The sequence below is a fragment of the Salvelinus fontinalis genome, chromosome 32, assembly GCF_029448725.1.
Source record: "Salvelinus fontinalis isolate EN_2023a chromosome 32, ASM2944872v1, whole genome shotgun sequence".
Lineage (NCBI taxonomy): Eukaryota > Metazoa > Chordata > Actinopteri > Salmoniformes > Salmonidae > Salvelinus > Salvelinus fontinalis.
Window position 1 is genome coordinate 6,855,195 of NC_074696.1, and position 14,352 is coordinate 6,869,546.

The window sequence follows — 14,352 nt, forward strand, 5'->3', positions numbered from 1 at the left end:
CAGTAATAGCTAGTAGTAACTAGCTAACCTGGCTAGCACGCTACGCAGCGCTTGTTAGCTAGCCTTGTCTTGAAAGTCTACGTAGGACAGACTCACAGAGGTGGGACCGGACCCTTCATCGACAAGTCGAGGAAGAGAGGCAAGCGGTGCTTAGGGGGGGGGGGGGGGGGGGGATACCCACTGAACCTGGATGGCCTCTGTCGTCGAGTAGCCTCCCGTAACCGGTGACAGAGCACACAGGAGCCGGGTTGAGCATGAGCAGCCACCTACCTCTTTTCCACAGCCACTTCCTCTTTCTAGTCCCGGGGAAACCTGTCTACACAGGTAGTCAAGACATTTGCTCTGACCAAAAGAACAACAAAAAACAGCTGAGTCACGGGCCCCCGGGCGAGGAAGTCAGTAAGTTCCCCTAAAGAATGCTTCACGATTACGTGGACTAGTAGGGGAACCAGCTGTCCCCTTGTTCTGGACGAGTAGGGGGAACCAGCTGTCCCATTGTTCTGGACTAGTAGGGGAACCAGCTGTCCCCTTCTGGACTAGTAGGGGCACCAGCTGTCCCCTTGATCTGGACTAGTAGGGGGAACCAGCTGTCCCCTTGTTCTGGACTAGTAGGGGGAACCAGCTGTCCCCTTGTTCTGGACTAGTAGGGGGAACCAGCTGTCCCCTTGTTCTGGACTAGTAGGGGGAACCAGCTGTCCCCTTGTTCTGGACTAGTAGGGGGAACCAGCTGTCCCCTTGTTCTGGACTAGTAGGGGGAACCAGCTGTCCCCTTGTTCTGGACTAGTAGGGGAAACCAGCTGTCCCCTTGTTCTGGACTAGTAGGGAGAACCAGCTGTCCCCTTGTTCTGGACTAGTAGGGGCATCCGCTGTCACCTTGTTCTGGACTAGTAGGGGGAACCAACTGTCCCCTTGTTCTGGACTAGTAGGGGCATCAGCTGTCCCCTTGTTCTGGACTAGTAGGGGGAACCCGCTGTCCCCTTGTTCTGGACTAGTAGGGGCATCCGCTGTCCCCTTGTTCTGGACTAGTAGGGGAACCAGCCGTCCCCTTGTTCTGGACTAGTAGGGGGAACCCGCTGTCCCCTTGTTCTGGACTAGTAGGGGGAACCCGCTGTCCCCTTGTTCTGGACTAGTAGGGGGAACCCGCTGTCCCCTTGTTCTGGACTAGTAGGGGGAACCCGCTGTCCCCTTGTTCTGGACTAGTAGGGGGAACCAGCTGTCCCCTTGTTCTGGACTAGTAGGGAGAACCAGCTGTCCCCTTGTTCTGGACTAGTAGGGGAACCAGCTGTCCCCTTGTTCTGGACTAGTAGGGGAACCAGCTCTCCCCTTGTTCTGGACTAGTAGGGGGAACCCGCTGTCCCCTTGTTCTGGACTAGTAGGGGGAACCCGCTGTCCCCTTGTTCTGGACTAGTAGGGGGAACCCGCTGTCCCCTTGTTCTGGACTAGTAGGGGGAACCAGCTGTCCCCTTGTTCTGGACTAGTAGGGGGAACCAGCTGTCCCCTTGTACTGGACTAGTAGGGGGAACCCGCTGTCCCCTTGTTCTGGACTAGTAGGGGGAACCAGCTGTCCCCTTGTTCTGGACTAGTAGGGGGAACCCGCTGTCCCCTTGTTCTGGACTAGTAGGGGGAACCAGCTGTCCCCTTGTTCTGGACTAGTAGGGGAAACCAGCTGTCCCCTTGTTCTGGACTAGTAGGGAGAACCAGCTGTCCCCTTGTTCTGGACTAGTAGGGGCATCAGCTGTCCCCTTGTTCTGGACTAGTAGGGGCATCAGCTGTCCCCTTGTTCTGGACTAGTAGGGGAACCAGCTGTCCCCTTGTTCTGGACTAGTAGGGAGAACCAGCTGTCCCCTTGTTCTGGACTAGTAGGGGAACCAGCTGTCCCCTTGTTCTGGACTAGTAGGGGGAACCCGCTGTCCCCTTGTTCTGGACTAGTAGGGGCATCCGCTGTCCCCTTGTTCTGGACTAGTAGGGGGAACCAGCTGTCCCCTTGTTCTGGACTAGTAGGGGAACCAGCCGTCCCCTTGTTCTGGACTAGTAGGGGGAACCCGCTGTCCCCTTGTTCTGGACTAGTAGGGGGAACCAGCTGTCCCCTTGTTCTGGACTAGTAGGGGGAACCAGCTGTCCCCTTGTTCTGGACTAGTAGGGGGAACCAGCTGTCCCCTTGTACTGGACTAGTAGGGGGAACCCGCTGTCCCCTTGTTCTGGACTAGTAGGGGGAACCAGCTGTCCCCTTGTTCTGGACTAGTAGGGGGAACCCGCTGTCCCCTTGTTCTGGACTAGTAGGGGGAACCAGCTGTCCCCTTGTTCTGGACTAGGAGGGGAAACCAGCTGTCCCCTTGTTCTGGACTAGTAGGGAGAACCAGCTGTCCCCTTGTTCTGGACTAGTAGGGGCATCAGCTGTCCCCTTGTTCTGGACTAGTAGGGGCATCAGCTGTCCCCTTGTTCTGGACTAGTAGGGGAACCAGCTGTCCCCTTGTTCTGGACTAGTAGGGAGAACCAGCTGTCCCCTTGTTCTGGACTAGTAGGGGAACCAGCTGTCCCCTTGTTCTGGACTAGTAGGGGGAACCCGCTGTCCCCTTGTTCTGGACTAGTAGGGGCATCCGCTGTCCCCTTGTTCTGGACTAGTAGGGGGAACCAGCCGTCCCCTTGTTCTGGACAAGTAGGGGAACCAGCCGTCCCCTTGTTCTGGACTAGTAGGGGGAACCCGCTGTCCCCTTGTTCTGGACTAGTAGGGGGAACCAGCTGTCCCCTTGTTCTGGACTAGTAGGGGGAACCCGCTGTCCCCTTGTTCTGGACTAGTAGGGGGAACCAGCTGTCCCCTTGTTCTGGACTAGTAGGGGAAACCAGCTGTCCCCTTGTTCTGGACTAGTAGGGAGAACCAGCTGTCCCCTTGTTCTGGACTAGTAGGGGCATCAGCTGTCCCCTTGTTCTGGACTAGTAGGGGCATCAGCTGTCCCCTTGTTCTGGACTAGTAGGGGAACCAGCTGTCCCCTTGTTCTGGACTAGTAGGGAGAACCAGCTGTCCCCTTGTTCTGGACTAGTAGGGAGAACCAGCTGTCCCCTTGTTCTGGACTAGTAGGGGAACCCGCTGTCCCCTTGTTCTGGACTAGTAGGGGGAACCCGCTGTCCCCTTGTTCTGGACTAGTAGGGGCATCCGCTGTCCCCTTGTTCTGGACTAGTAGGGGGAACCAGCTGTCCCCTTGTTCTGGACTAGTAGGGGAACCAGCCGTCCCCTTGTTCTGGACTAGTAGGGGGAACCCGCTGTCCCCTTGTTCTGGACTAGTAGGGGGAACCAGCTGTCCACTTGTTCTGGACTAGTAGGGGGAACCCGCTGTACCCTTGTTCTGGACTAGTAGGGGGAACCCGCTGTCCCCTTGTTCTGGACTAGTAGGGGGAACTAGCTGTCCCCTTGTTCTGGACTAGTAGGGAGAACCAGCTGTCCCCTTGTTCTGGACTAGTAGGGGAACCAGCTGTCCCCTTGTTCTGGACTAGTAGGGGAACCAGCTGTCCCCTTGTTCTGGACTAGTAGGGGGAACCAGCTGTCCACTTGTTCTGGACTAGTAGGGGGAACCCGCTGTCCCCTTGTTCTGGACTAGTAGGGGGAACCCGCTGTCCCCTTGTTCTGGACTAGTAGGGGGAACCAGCTGTCCCCTTGTTCTGGACTAGTAGGGAGAACCAGCTGTCCCCTTGTTCTGGACTAGTAGGGGAACCAGCTGTCCCCTTGTTCTGGACTAGTAGGGGAACCAGCTGTCCCCTTGTTCTGGACTAGTAGGGGGAACCCGCTGTCCCCTTGTTCTGGACTAGTAGGGGGAACCCGCTGTCCCCTTATTCTGGACTAGTAGGGGGAACCCGCTGTCCCCTTGTTCTGGACTAGTAGGGGGAACCAGCTGTCCCCTTGTTCTGGACTAGTAGGGGGAACCAGCTGTCCCCTTGTTCTGGACTAGTAGGGGAAACCAGCTGTCCCCTTGTTCTGGACTAGTAGGGAGAACCAGCTGTCCCCTTGTTCTGGACTAGTAGGGGCATCCGCTGTCCCCTTGTTCTGGACTAGTAGGGGGAACCAACTGTCCCCTTGTTCTGGACTAGTAGGGGCATCAGCTGTCCCCTTGTTCTGGACTAGTAGGGGGAACCCGCTGTCCCCTTGTTCTGGACTAGTAGGGGGAACCAGCTGTCCCCTTGTTCTGGACTAGTAGGGGGAACCAGCTGTCCCCTTGTTCTGGACTAGTAGGGGGAACCAGCTGTCCCCTTGTTCTGGACTAGTAGGGGGAACCAGCTGTCCCCTTGTTCTGGACTAGTAGGGGGAACCAGCTGTCCCCTTGTTCTGGACTAGTAGGGAGAACCAGCTGTCCCCTTGTTCTGGACTAGTAGGGGCATCCGCTGTCCCCTTGTTCTGGACTAGTAGGGGGAACCAACTGTCCCCTTGTTCTGGACTAGTAGGGGCATCAGCTGTCCCCTTGTTCTGGACTAGTAGGGGGAACCCGCTGTCCCCTTGTTCTGGACTAGTAGGGGCATCCGCTGTCCCCTTGTTCTGGACTAGTAGGGGAACCAGCCGTCCCCTTGTTCTGGACTAGTAGGGGGAACCCGCTGTCCCCTTGTTCTGGACTAGTAGGGGGAACCAGCTGTCCCCTTGTTCTGGACTAGTAGGGGGAACCAGCTGTCCCCTTGTACTGGACTAGTAGGGGGAACCCGCTGTCCCCTTGTTCTGGACTAGTAGGGGGAACCAGCTGTCCCCTTGTTCTGGACTAGTAGGGGGAACCCGCTGTCCCCTTGTTCTGGACTAGTAGGGGGAACCAGCTGTCCCCTTGTTCTGGACTAGTAGGGGAAACCAGCTGTCCCCTTGTTCTGGACTAGTAGGGAGAACCAGCTGTCCCCTTGTTCTGGACTAGTAGGGGCATCAGCTGTCCCCTTGTTCTGGACTAGTAGGGGCATCAGCTGTCCCCTTGTTCTGGACTAGTAGGGGAACCAGCTGTCCCCTTGTTCTGGACTAGTAGGGAGAACCAGCTGTCCCCTTGTTCTGGACTAGTAGGGGAACCAGCTGTCCCCTTGTTCTGGACTAGTAGGGGGAACCCGCTGTCCCCTTGTTCTGGACTAGTAGGGGCATCCGCTGTCCCCTTGTTCTGGACTAGTAGGGGGAACCAGCTGTCCCCTTGTTCTGGACTAGTAGGGGAACCAGCCGTCCCCTTGTTCTGGACTAGTAGGGGGAACCCGCTGTCCCCTTGTTCTGGACTAGTAGGGGGAACCAGCTGTCCCCTTGTTCTGGACTAGTAGGGGGAACCAGCTGTCCCCTTGTACTGGACTAGTAGGGGGAACCCGCTGTCCCCTTGTTCTGGACTAGTAGGGGGAACCAGCTGTCCCCTTGTTCTGGACTAGTAGGGGGAACCCGCTGTCCCCTTGTTCTGGACTAGTAGGGGGAACCAGCTGTCCCCTTGTTCTGGACTAGGAGGGAGAACCAGCTGTCCCCTTGTTCTGGACTAGTAGGGGCATCAGCTGTCCCCTTGTTCTGGACTAGTAGGGGCATCAGCTGTCCCCTTGTTCTGGACTAGTAGGGGAACCAGCTGTCCCCTTGTTCTGGACTAGTAGGGAGAACCAGCTGTCCCCTTGTTCTGGACTAGTAGGGGAACCAGCTGTCCCCTTGTTCTGGACTAGTAGGGGGAACCCGCTGTCCCCTTGTTCTGGACTAGTAGGGGCATCCGCTGTCCCCTTGTTCTGGACTAGTAGGGGGAACCAGCCGTCCCCTTGTTCTGGACAAGTAGGGGAACCAGCCGTCCCCTTGTTCTGGACTAGTAGGGGGAACCCGCTGTCCCCTTGTTCTGGACTAGTAGGGGGAACCAGCTGTCCCCTTGTTCTGGACTAGTAGGGGGAACCCGCTGTCCCCTTGTTCTGGACTAGTAGGGGGAACCAGCTGTCCCCTTGTTCTGGACTAGTAGGGGAAACCAGCTGTCCCTTTGTTCTGGACTAGTAGGGAGAACCAGCTGTCCCCTTGTTCTGGACTAGTAGGGGCATCAGCTGTCCCCTTGTTCTGGACTAGTAGGGGCATCAGCTGTCCCCTTGTTCTGGACTAGTAGGGGAACCAGCTGTCCCCTTGTTCTGGACTAGTAGGGAGAACCAGCTGTCCCCTTGTTCTGGACTAGTAGGGAGAACCAGCTGTCCCCTTGTTCTGGACTAGTAGGGGAACCAGCTGTCCCCTTGTTCTGGACTAGTAGGGGGAACCCGCTGTCCCCTTGTTCTGGACTAGTAGGGGCATCCGCTGTCCCCTTGTTCTGGACTAGTAGGGGGAACCAGCTGTCCCCTTGTTCTGGACTAGTAGGGGAACCAGCCGTCCCCTTGTTCTGGACTAGTAGGGGGAACCCGCTGTCCCCTTGTTCTGGACTAGTAGGGGGAACCAGCTGTCCACTTGTTCTGGACTAGTAGGGGGAACCCGCTGTACCCTTGTTCTGGACTAGTAGGGGGAACCCGCTGTCCCCTTGTTCTGGACTAGTAGGGGGAACTAGCTGTCCCCTTGTTCTGGACTAGTAGGGAGAACCAGCTGTCCCCTTGTTCTGGACTAGTAGGGGAACCAGCTGTCCCCTTGTTCTGGACTAGTAGGGGAACCAGCTGTCCCCTTGTTCTGGACTAGTAGGGGGAACCAGCTGTCCACTTGTTCTGGACTAGTAGGGGGAACCCGCTGTCCCCTTGTTCTGGACTAGTAGGGGGAACCCGCTGTCCCCTTGTTCTGGACTAGTAGGGGGAACCAGCTGTCCCCTTGTTCTGGACTAGTAGGGAGAACCAGCTGTCCCCTTGTTCTGGACTAGTAGGGGAACCAGCTGTCCCCTTGTTCTGGACTAGTAGGGGAACCAGCTGTCCCCTTGTTCTGGACTAGTAGGGGGAACCCGCTGTCCCCTTGTTCTGGACTAGTAGGGGGAACCCGCTGTCCCCTTATTCTGGACTAGTAGGGGGAACCCGCTGTCCCCTTGTTCTGGACTAGTAGGGGGAACCAGCTGTCCACTTGTTCTGGACTAGTAGGGGGAACCCGCTGTACCCTTGTTCTGGACTAGTAGGGGGAACCCGCTGTCCCCTTGTTCTGGACTAGTAGGGGGAACTAGCTGTCCCCTTGTTCTGGACTAGTAGGGAGAACCAGCTGTCCCCTTGTTCTGGACTAGTAGGGGAACCAGCTGTCCCCTTGTTCTGGACTAGTAGGGGAACCAGCTGTCCCCTTGTTCTGGACTAGTAGGGGGAACCAGCTGTCCACTTGTTCTGGACTAGTAGGGGGAACCCGCTGTCCCCTTGTTCTGGACTAGTAGGGGGAACCCGCTGTCCCCTTGTTCTGGACTAGTAGGGGGAACCAGCTGTCCCCTTGTTCTGGACTAGTAGGGAGAACCAGCTGTCCCCTTGTTCTGGACTAGTAGGGGAACCAGCTGTCCCCTTGTTCTGGACTAGTAGGGGAACCAGCTGTCCCCTTGTTCTGGACTAGTAGGGGGAACCCGCTGTCCCCTTGTTCTGGACTAGTAGGGGGAACCCGCTGTCCCCTTATTCTGGACTAGTAGGGGGAACCCGCTGTCCCCTTGTTCTGGACTAGTAGGGGGAACCAGCTGTCCCCTTGTTCTGGACTAGTAGGGGGAACCAGCTGTCCCCTTGTTCTGGACTAGTAGGGGGAACCAGCTGTCCCCTTGTTCTGGACTAGTAGGGGGAACCAGCTGTCCCCTTGTTCTGGACTAGTAGGGGGAACCAGCTGTCCCCTTGTTCTGGACTAGTAGGGGGAACCAGCTGTCCCCTTGTTCTGGACTAGTAGGGGAAACCAGCTATCCCCTTGTTCTGGACTAGTAGGGAGAACCAGCTGTCCCCTTGTTCTGGACTAGTAGGGGGAACCAGCTGTCCCCTTGTTCTGGACTAGTAGGGGCATCCGCTGTCCCCTTGTTCTGGACTAGTAGGGGGAACCAACTGTCCCCTTGTTCTGGACTAGTAGGGGCATCAGCTGTCCCCTTGTTCTGGACTAGTAGGGGGAACCCGCTGTCCCCTTGTTCTGGACTAGTAGGGGGAACCAGCTGTCCCCTTGTTCTGGACTAGTAGGGGGAACCAGCTGTCCCCTTGTTCTGGACTAGTAGGGGGAACCAGCTGTCCCCTTGTTCTGGACTAGTAGGGGGAACCAGCTGTCCCCTTGTTCTGGACTAGTAGGGGGAACCAGCTGTCCCCTTGTTCTGGACTAGTAGGGGAAACCAGCTGTCCCCTTGTTCTGGACTAGTAGGGAGAACCAGCTGTCCCCTTGTTCTGGACTAGTAGGGGCATCCGCTGTCCCCTTGTTCTGGACTAGTAGGGGGAACCAACTGTCCCCTTGTTCTGGACTAGTAGGGGCATCAGCTGTCCCCTTGTTCTGGACTAGTAGGGGGAACCCGCTGTCCCCTTGTTCTGGACTAGTAGGGGGAACCCGCTGTCCCCTTGTTCTGGACTAGTAGGGGCATCCGCTGTCCCCTTGTTCTGGACTAGTAGGGGAACCAGCCGTCCCCTTGTTCTGGACTAGTAGGGGGAACCCGCTGTCCCCTTGTTCTGGACTAGTAGGGGGAACCCGCTGTCCCCTTGTTCTGGACTAGTAGGGGCATCCGCTGTCCCCTTGTTCTGGACTAGTAGGGGGAACCAGCTGTCCCCTTGTTCTGGACTAGTAGGGGAACCAGCCGTCCCCTTGTTCTGGACTAGTAGGGGGAACCCGCTGTCCCCTTCTGGACTAGTAGGGGGAACCAGCTGTCCACTTGTTCTGGACTAGTAGGGGGAACCCGCTGTCCCCTTGTTCTGGACTAGTAGGGGGAACCCGCTGTCCCCTTGTTCTGGACTAGTAGGGGGAACCAGCTGTCCCCTTGTTCTGGACTAGTAGGGAGAACCAGCTGTCCCCTTGTTCTGGACTAGTAGGGGAACCAGCTGTCCCCTTGTTCTGGACTAGTAGGGGAACCAGCTGTCCCCTTGTTCTGGACTAGTAGGGGGAACCAGCTGTCCCCTTGTTCTGGACTAGTAGGGGGAACCAGCTGTCCCCTTGTTCTGGACTAGTAGGGGGAACCCGCTGTCCCCTTGTTCTGGACTAGTAGGGGGAACCAGCTGTCCCCTTGTTCTGGACTAGTAGGGGGAACCAGCTGTCCACTTGTTCTGGACTAGTAGGGGGAACCCGCTGTCCCCTTGTTCTGGACTAGTAGGGGGAACCCGCTGTCCCCTTGTTCTGGACTAGTAGGGAGAACCAGCTGTCCCCTTGTTCTGGACTAGTAGGGGGAACCAGCTGTCCCCTTGTTCTGGACTAGTAGGGAGAACCAGCTGTCCCCTTGTTCTGGACTAGTAGGGGAACCAGCTGTCCCCTTGTTCTGGACTAGTAGGGGAACCAGCTGTCCCCTTGTTCTGGACTAGTAGGGGGAACCCGCTGTCCCCTTGTTCTGGACTAGTAGGGGGAACCCGCTGTCCCCTTGTTCTGGACTAGTAGGGGGAACCCGCTGTCCCCTTGTTCTGGACTAGTAGGGGGAACCAGCTGTCCCCTTGTTCTGGACTAGTAGGGGGAACCAGCTGTCCCCTTGTTCTGGACTAGTAGGGGGAACCAGCTGTCCCCTTGTTCTGGACTAGTAGGGGGAACCAGCTGTCCCCTTGTTCTGGACTAGTAGGGGGAACCAGCTGTCCCCTTGTTCTGGACTAGTAGGGGGAACCAGCTGTCCCCTTGTTCTGGACTAGTAGGGGGAACCAGCTGTCCCCTTGTTCTGGACTAGTAGGGGGAACCAGCTGTCCCCTTGTTCTGGACTAGTAGGGGGAACCAGCTGTCCCCTTTAACTGATTAGAACACACACATACCAGTCAACAAACATGTGTTTTTGTTTTTATTTGGACATGGTCGCGAACCTTACTGGATAGCCCAGGCCAAGACATCCAAACAATAACTCATTGTTGGTGAGCAGGAAACCAGGAGGACCATACCAACTCCAGCAGACTGCGTCCAGAGGGTGACCACGCTATATCACTAAGGGACAGTTTAGTTTCGCAAGACCGTCTCGTGTTCCAATTTGTTTTGTTTTAGTAGTGTGAATTGTTCCTGTTCACACAGCGGTGAAGAGTGGAATAGTTGAAGGTATTAATCTGAGCCTCAACGCTCGTCACCTGTGTAACGTGGTGCTTTCAGGGAGGAACAGAGTTCATTGGCCTCGTCAGGCGTGATTTTAGGTCCCTCTGTGACTCTCCACAGTATGAAACGGTGACTCTCCACAGTATGAAACCGTGACTCTCCACAGTATGAAACGGTGACTCTCCACAGTATGAAACGGTGACTCTCCACAGTATGAAACGGTGACTCTCCACAGTATGAAACGGTGACTCTCCACAGTATGAAACGGTGACTCTCCACAGTATGAAACGGTGACTCTCCACAGTATGAAACCGTGACTCTCCACAGTATGAAACGGTGACTCTCCACAGTATGAAACGGTGACTCTCCACAGTATGAAACGGTGACTCTCCACAGTATGAAACCGTGACTCTCCACATTATGAAACCGTGACTCTCCACAGTATGAAACCGTGACTCTCCACAGTATGAAACGGTGACTCTCCACAGTATGAAACGGTGACTCTCCACAGTATGAAACGGTGACTCTCCACAGTATGAAACGGTGACTCTCCACAGTATGAAACCGTGACTCTCCACAGTATGAAACGGTGACTCTCCACAGTATGAAACGGTGACTCTCCACAGTATGAAACCGTGACTCTCCACAGTATGAAACCGTGACTCTCCACATTATGAAACCGTGACTCTCCACAGTATGAAACGGTGACTCTCCACAGTATGAAACGGTGACTCTCCACAGTATGAAACGGTGACTCTCCACAGTATGAAACGGTGACTCTCCACAGTATGAAACCGTGACTCTCCACAGTATGAAACCGTGACTCTCCACAGTATGAAACCGTGACTCTCCACAGTATGAAACCGTGACTCTCCACAGTATGAAACCGTGACTCTCCACAGTATGAAACCGTGACTCTCCATAGTATGTTGTACCGAGGTCGACTGACTAAAAAAAGGATCTAACTGCCTTTGTCTGTTGATTCATCGAGTGCTCAGTAGCAAAAGTCCAGAGAAAGAGATGGGTCTGTTGATTCATCGAGTGCTCAGTAGCAAAAGTCCAGAGAAAGAGATGAGTCTGTTGATTCATCGAGTGCTCAGTAGCAAAAGAGAGATGAGAGATAGAGAGATGGGTCTGTTGATCTTACATAAATCTTTATTACATGTCATGTTAAAAAAAGACAGGCTTTTTATGATTCATCCTTATCACTCACTGACCCACACCCTCTGTCTGCTTAAAAAAAAGTACAACAGAATCAAAACATGAGCTAGTATACAACCAAACCAAAATATTGACACCGGGACCAATTATAAATTGTCCACACAGTATTCTGACCCGACTGTACAATCCGCCCCCCCTACCCTGCTGTGCAATGCAGGCCCCCGTCTTGATGCACTGATAGGGAACAGAGAGGCGAGAGGTCACAGTTGTGGAAATTCTCCTCTACGCCCAGATGGCCTTGAAGTCTTCAGGTATTTTGGGTGTGGCAGCTTGTCTGATTCGTGCCCATCTCAAACCCTTCAGCTTTCTCTCCAGCTTCCTCTTACCTGTAGAGCCAGAGAGGAACACAGTTAAAGCTGACCCATACACACAGCCACTGACTATGGCAGGTAAATAAAACAGTTATGTTGTCCATTAAGTGGTTGAGAGAAAATATGTCCAATCCAGTGGGATGTTACAATCTGTAGAAATGACCTGAATACCGCTCTTAGACGATGCCTCTGGAGCACATGAACCGCTGTCGCCATGGTTTCACATCTGTCCCACTGCTCTTTCAGCACCATCTCTACCTTCCACCTCACTCTCCAGTCAACATATATATATATAATAAAGTATATATATAATAAAGTGTATATATATATATATATAATAAAGTGTATATATATATATATATATATATAATAAAGTGTATATATATATATATATATATATATATATATATATAATAAAGTGTATATATATATATATATATATATATATATATATATATATATATATATATAATAAAGTGTATATATATATATATATATATATAATAAAGTGTATATATATATATATATATATATATATATACACTTTATTATATATATATATATATATATATATATATATATATATATATATAATAAAGTGTATATATATATATATATATAATAAAGTGTATATATATATATATATATAATAAAGTGTATATATATATATATATATAATAAAGTGTATATATATATATATATATAATAAAGTGTATATATATATATATATATAATAAAGTGTATATATATATATATATATATAATAAAGTGTATATATATATATATATATAATAAAGTGTATATATATATATATATATAATAAAGTGTATATATATATATATATATAATAAAGTGTATATATATATATATATATAATAAAGTGTATATATATATATATATATATAATAAAGTGTATATATATATATATAATAAAGTGTATATATATATATATAATAAAGTGTATATATATATATATATAATAAAGTGTATATATATATATATATAATAAAGTGTATATATATATATATAATAAAGTGTATATATATATATATATAATAAAGTGTTTATATATATATAATAAAGTGTATATATATATATATAATAAAGTGTATATATATATATAATAAAGTGTATGTATATATATATATAATAAAGTGTATGTATATATATATATAATAAAGTGTATATATATATAATAAAGTGTATATATATATATATATATATAATAAAGTGTGTATATATATATATATATATATATAATAAAGTGTATATATATATATATATAATAAAGTGTATATATATATAAAATAAGTGAACTTAATGACCACCTCCACACTTACTGAGCCTCTACTATAAGGGTCGGCACCTCTGGACCTGCACTGCCTGCGGCCTGTGTTGCCCCCACCCGTCCTCTCTACTATAAGGGTCGGCACCTCTGGACCTGCACTGCCTGCGGCCTGTGTTGCCCCCACCCGTCCTCTCTACTATAAGGGTCGGCACCTCTGGACCTGCACTGCCTGCGGCCTGTGTTGCCCCCACCCGTCCTCTCTACTATAAGGGTCGGCACCTCTGGACCTGCACTGCCTGCGGCCTGTGTTGCCCCCACCCGTCCTCTCTACTATAAGGGTCGGCACCTCTGGACCTGCACTGCCTGCGGCCTGTGTTGCCCCCACCCGTCCTCTCTACTATAAGGGTCGGCACCTCTGGACCTGCACTGCCTGCGGCCTGTGTTGCCCCCACCCGTCCTTTCACTGTCATATCAATACTGGATCAATAACCACTAACCTGATCATATCACTACTGGATCAGTAACCACTAACCTGATCATGTCAATACTGGATCAATAACCACTAACCTGATCATATCAATACTGGATCAATAACCACTAACCTGATCATATCAATACTGGATCAGTAACCACTAACCTGATCATATCAATACTGTATCAGTAACCACTAACCTGATCATGTCAATACTGGATCAATAACCACTAACCTGATCATATCAATACTGGATCAATAACCACTAACCTGATCATATCAATACTGGATCAGTAACCACTAACCTGATCATGTCAATACTGTATCAATAACCACTAACATGATCATATCAATACTGGATCAATAACCACTAACCTGATCATATCAATACTGTATCAGTAACCACTAACCTGATCATGTCAATACTGGATCAATAACCACTAACCTGATCATATCAATACTGGATCAATAACCACTAACCTGATCATGTCAATACTGTATCAATAACCACTAACATGATCATATCAATACTGGATCAATAACCACTAACCTGATCATATCAATACTGTATCAGTAACCACTAACCTGATCATGTCAATACTGGATCAGTAACCACTAACCTGATCATATCAATACTGGATCAATAACCACTAACCTAATCATATCAATACTGGATCAATAACCACTAACCTGATCATATCAATACTGGATCAGTAACCACTAACCTGATCATGTCAATACTGTATCAATAACCACTAACCTGATCATGTCAATACTGTATCAGTAACCACTAACCTGATCATATCAATACTGGATCAATAACCACTAACCTGATCATATCAATACCGGATCAATAGCCTGCTCATGTCACTAGTGGATCAATAACCTGCTCATCTCACTACTGGGTGGGTACGTACGTGTGCGTAGCGGAGCGAGGAGATCGTTGTAGAGGGGGCGATGACGGGACAGAACCAGCAGGAAGGCCAGACAGTACATCAGTTCTACT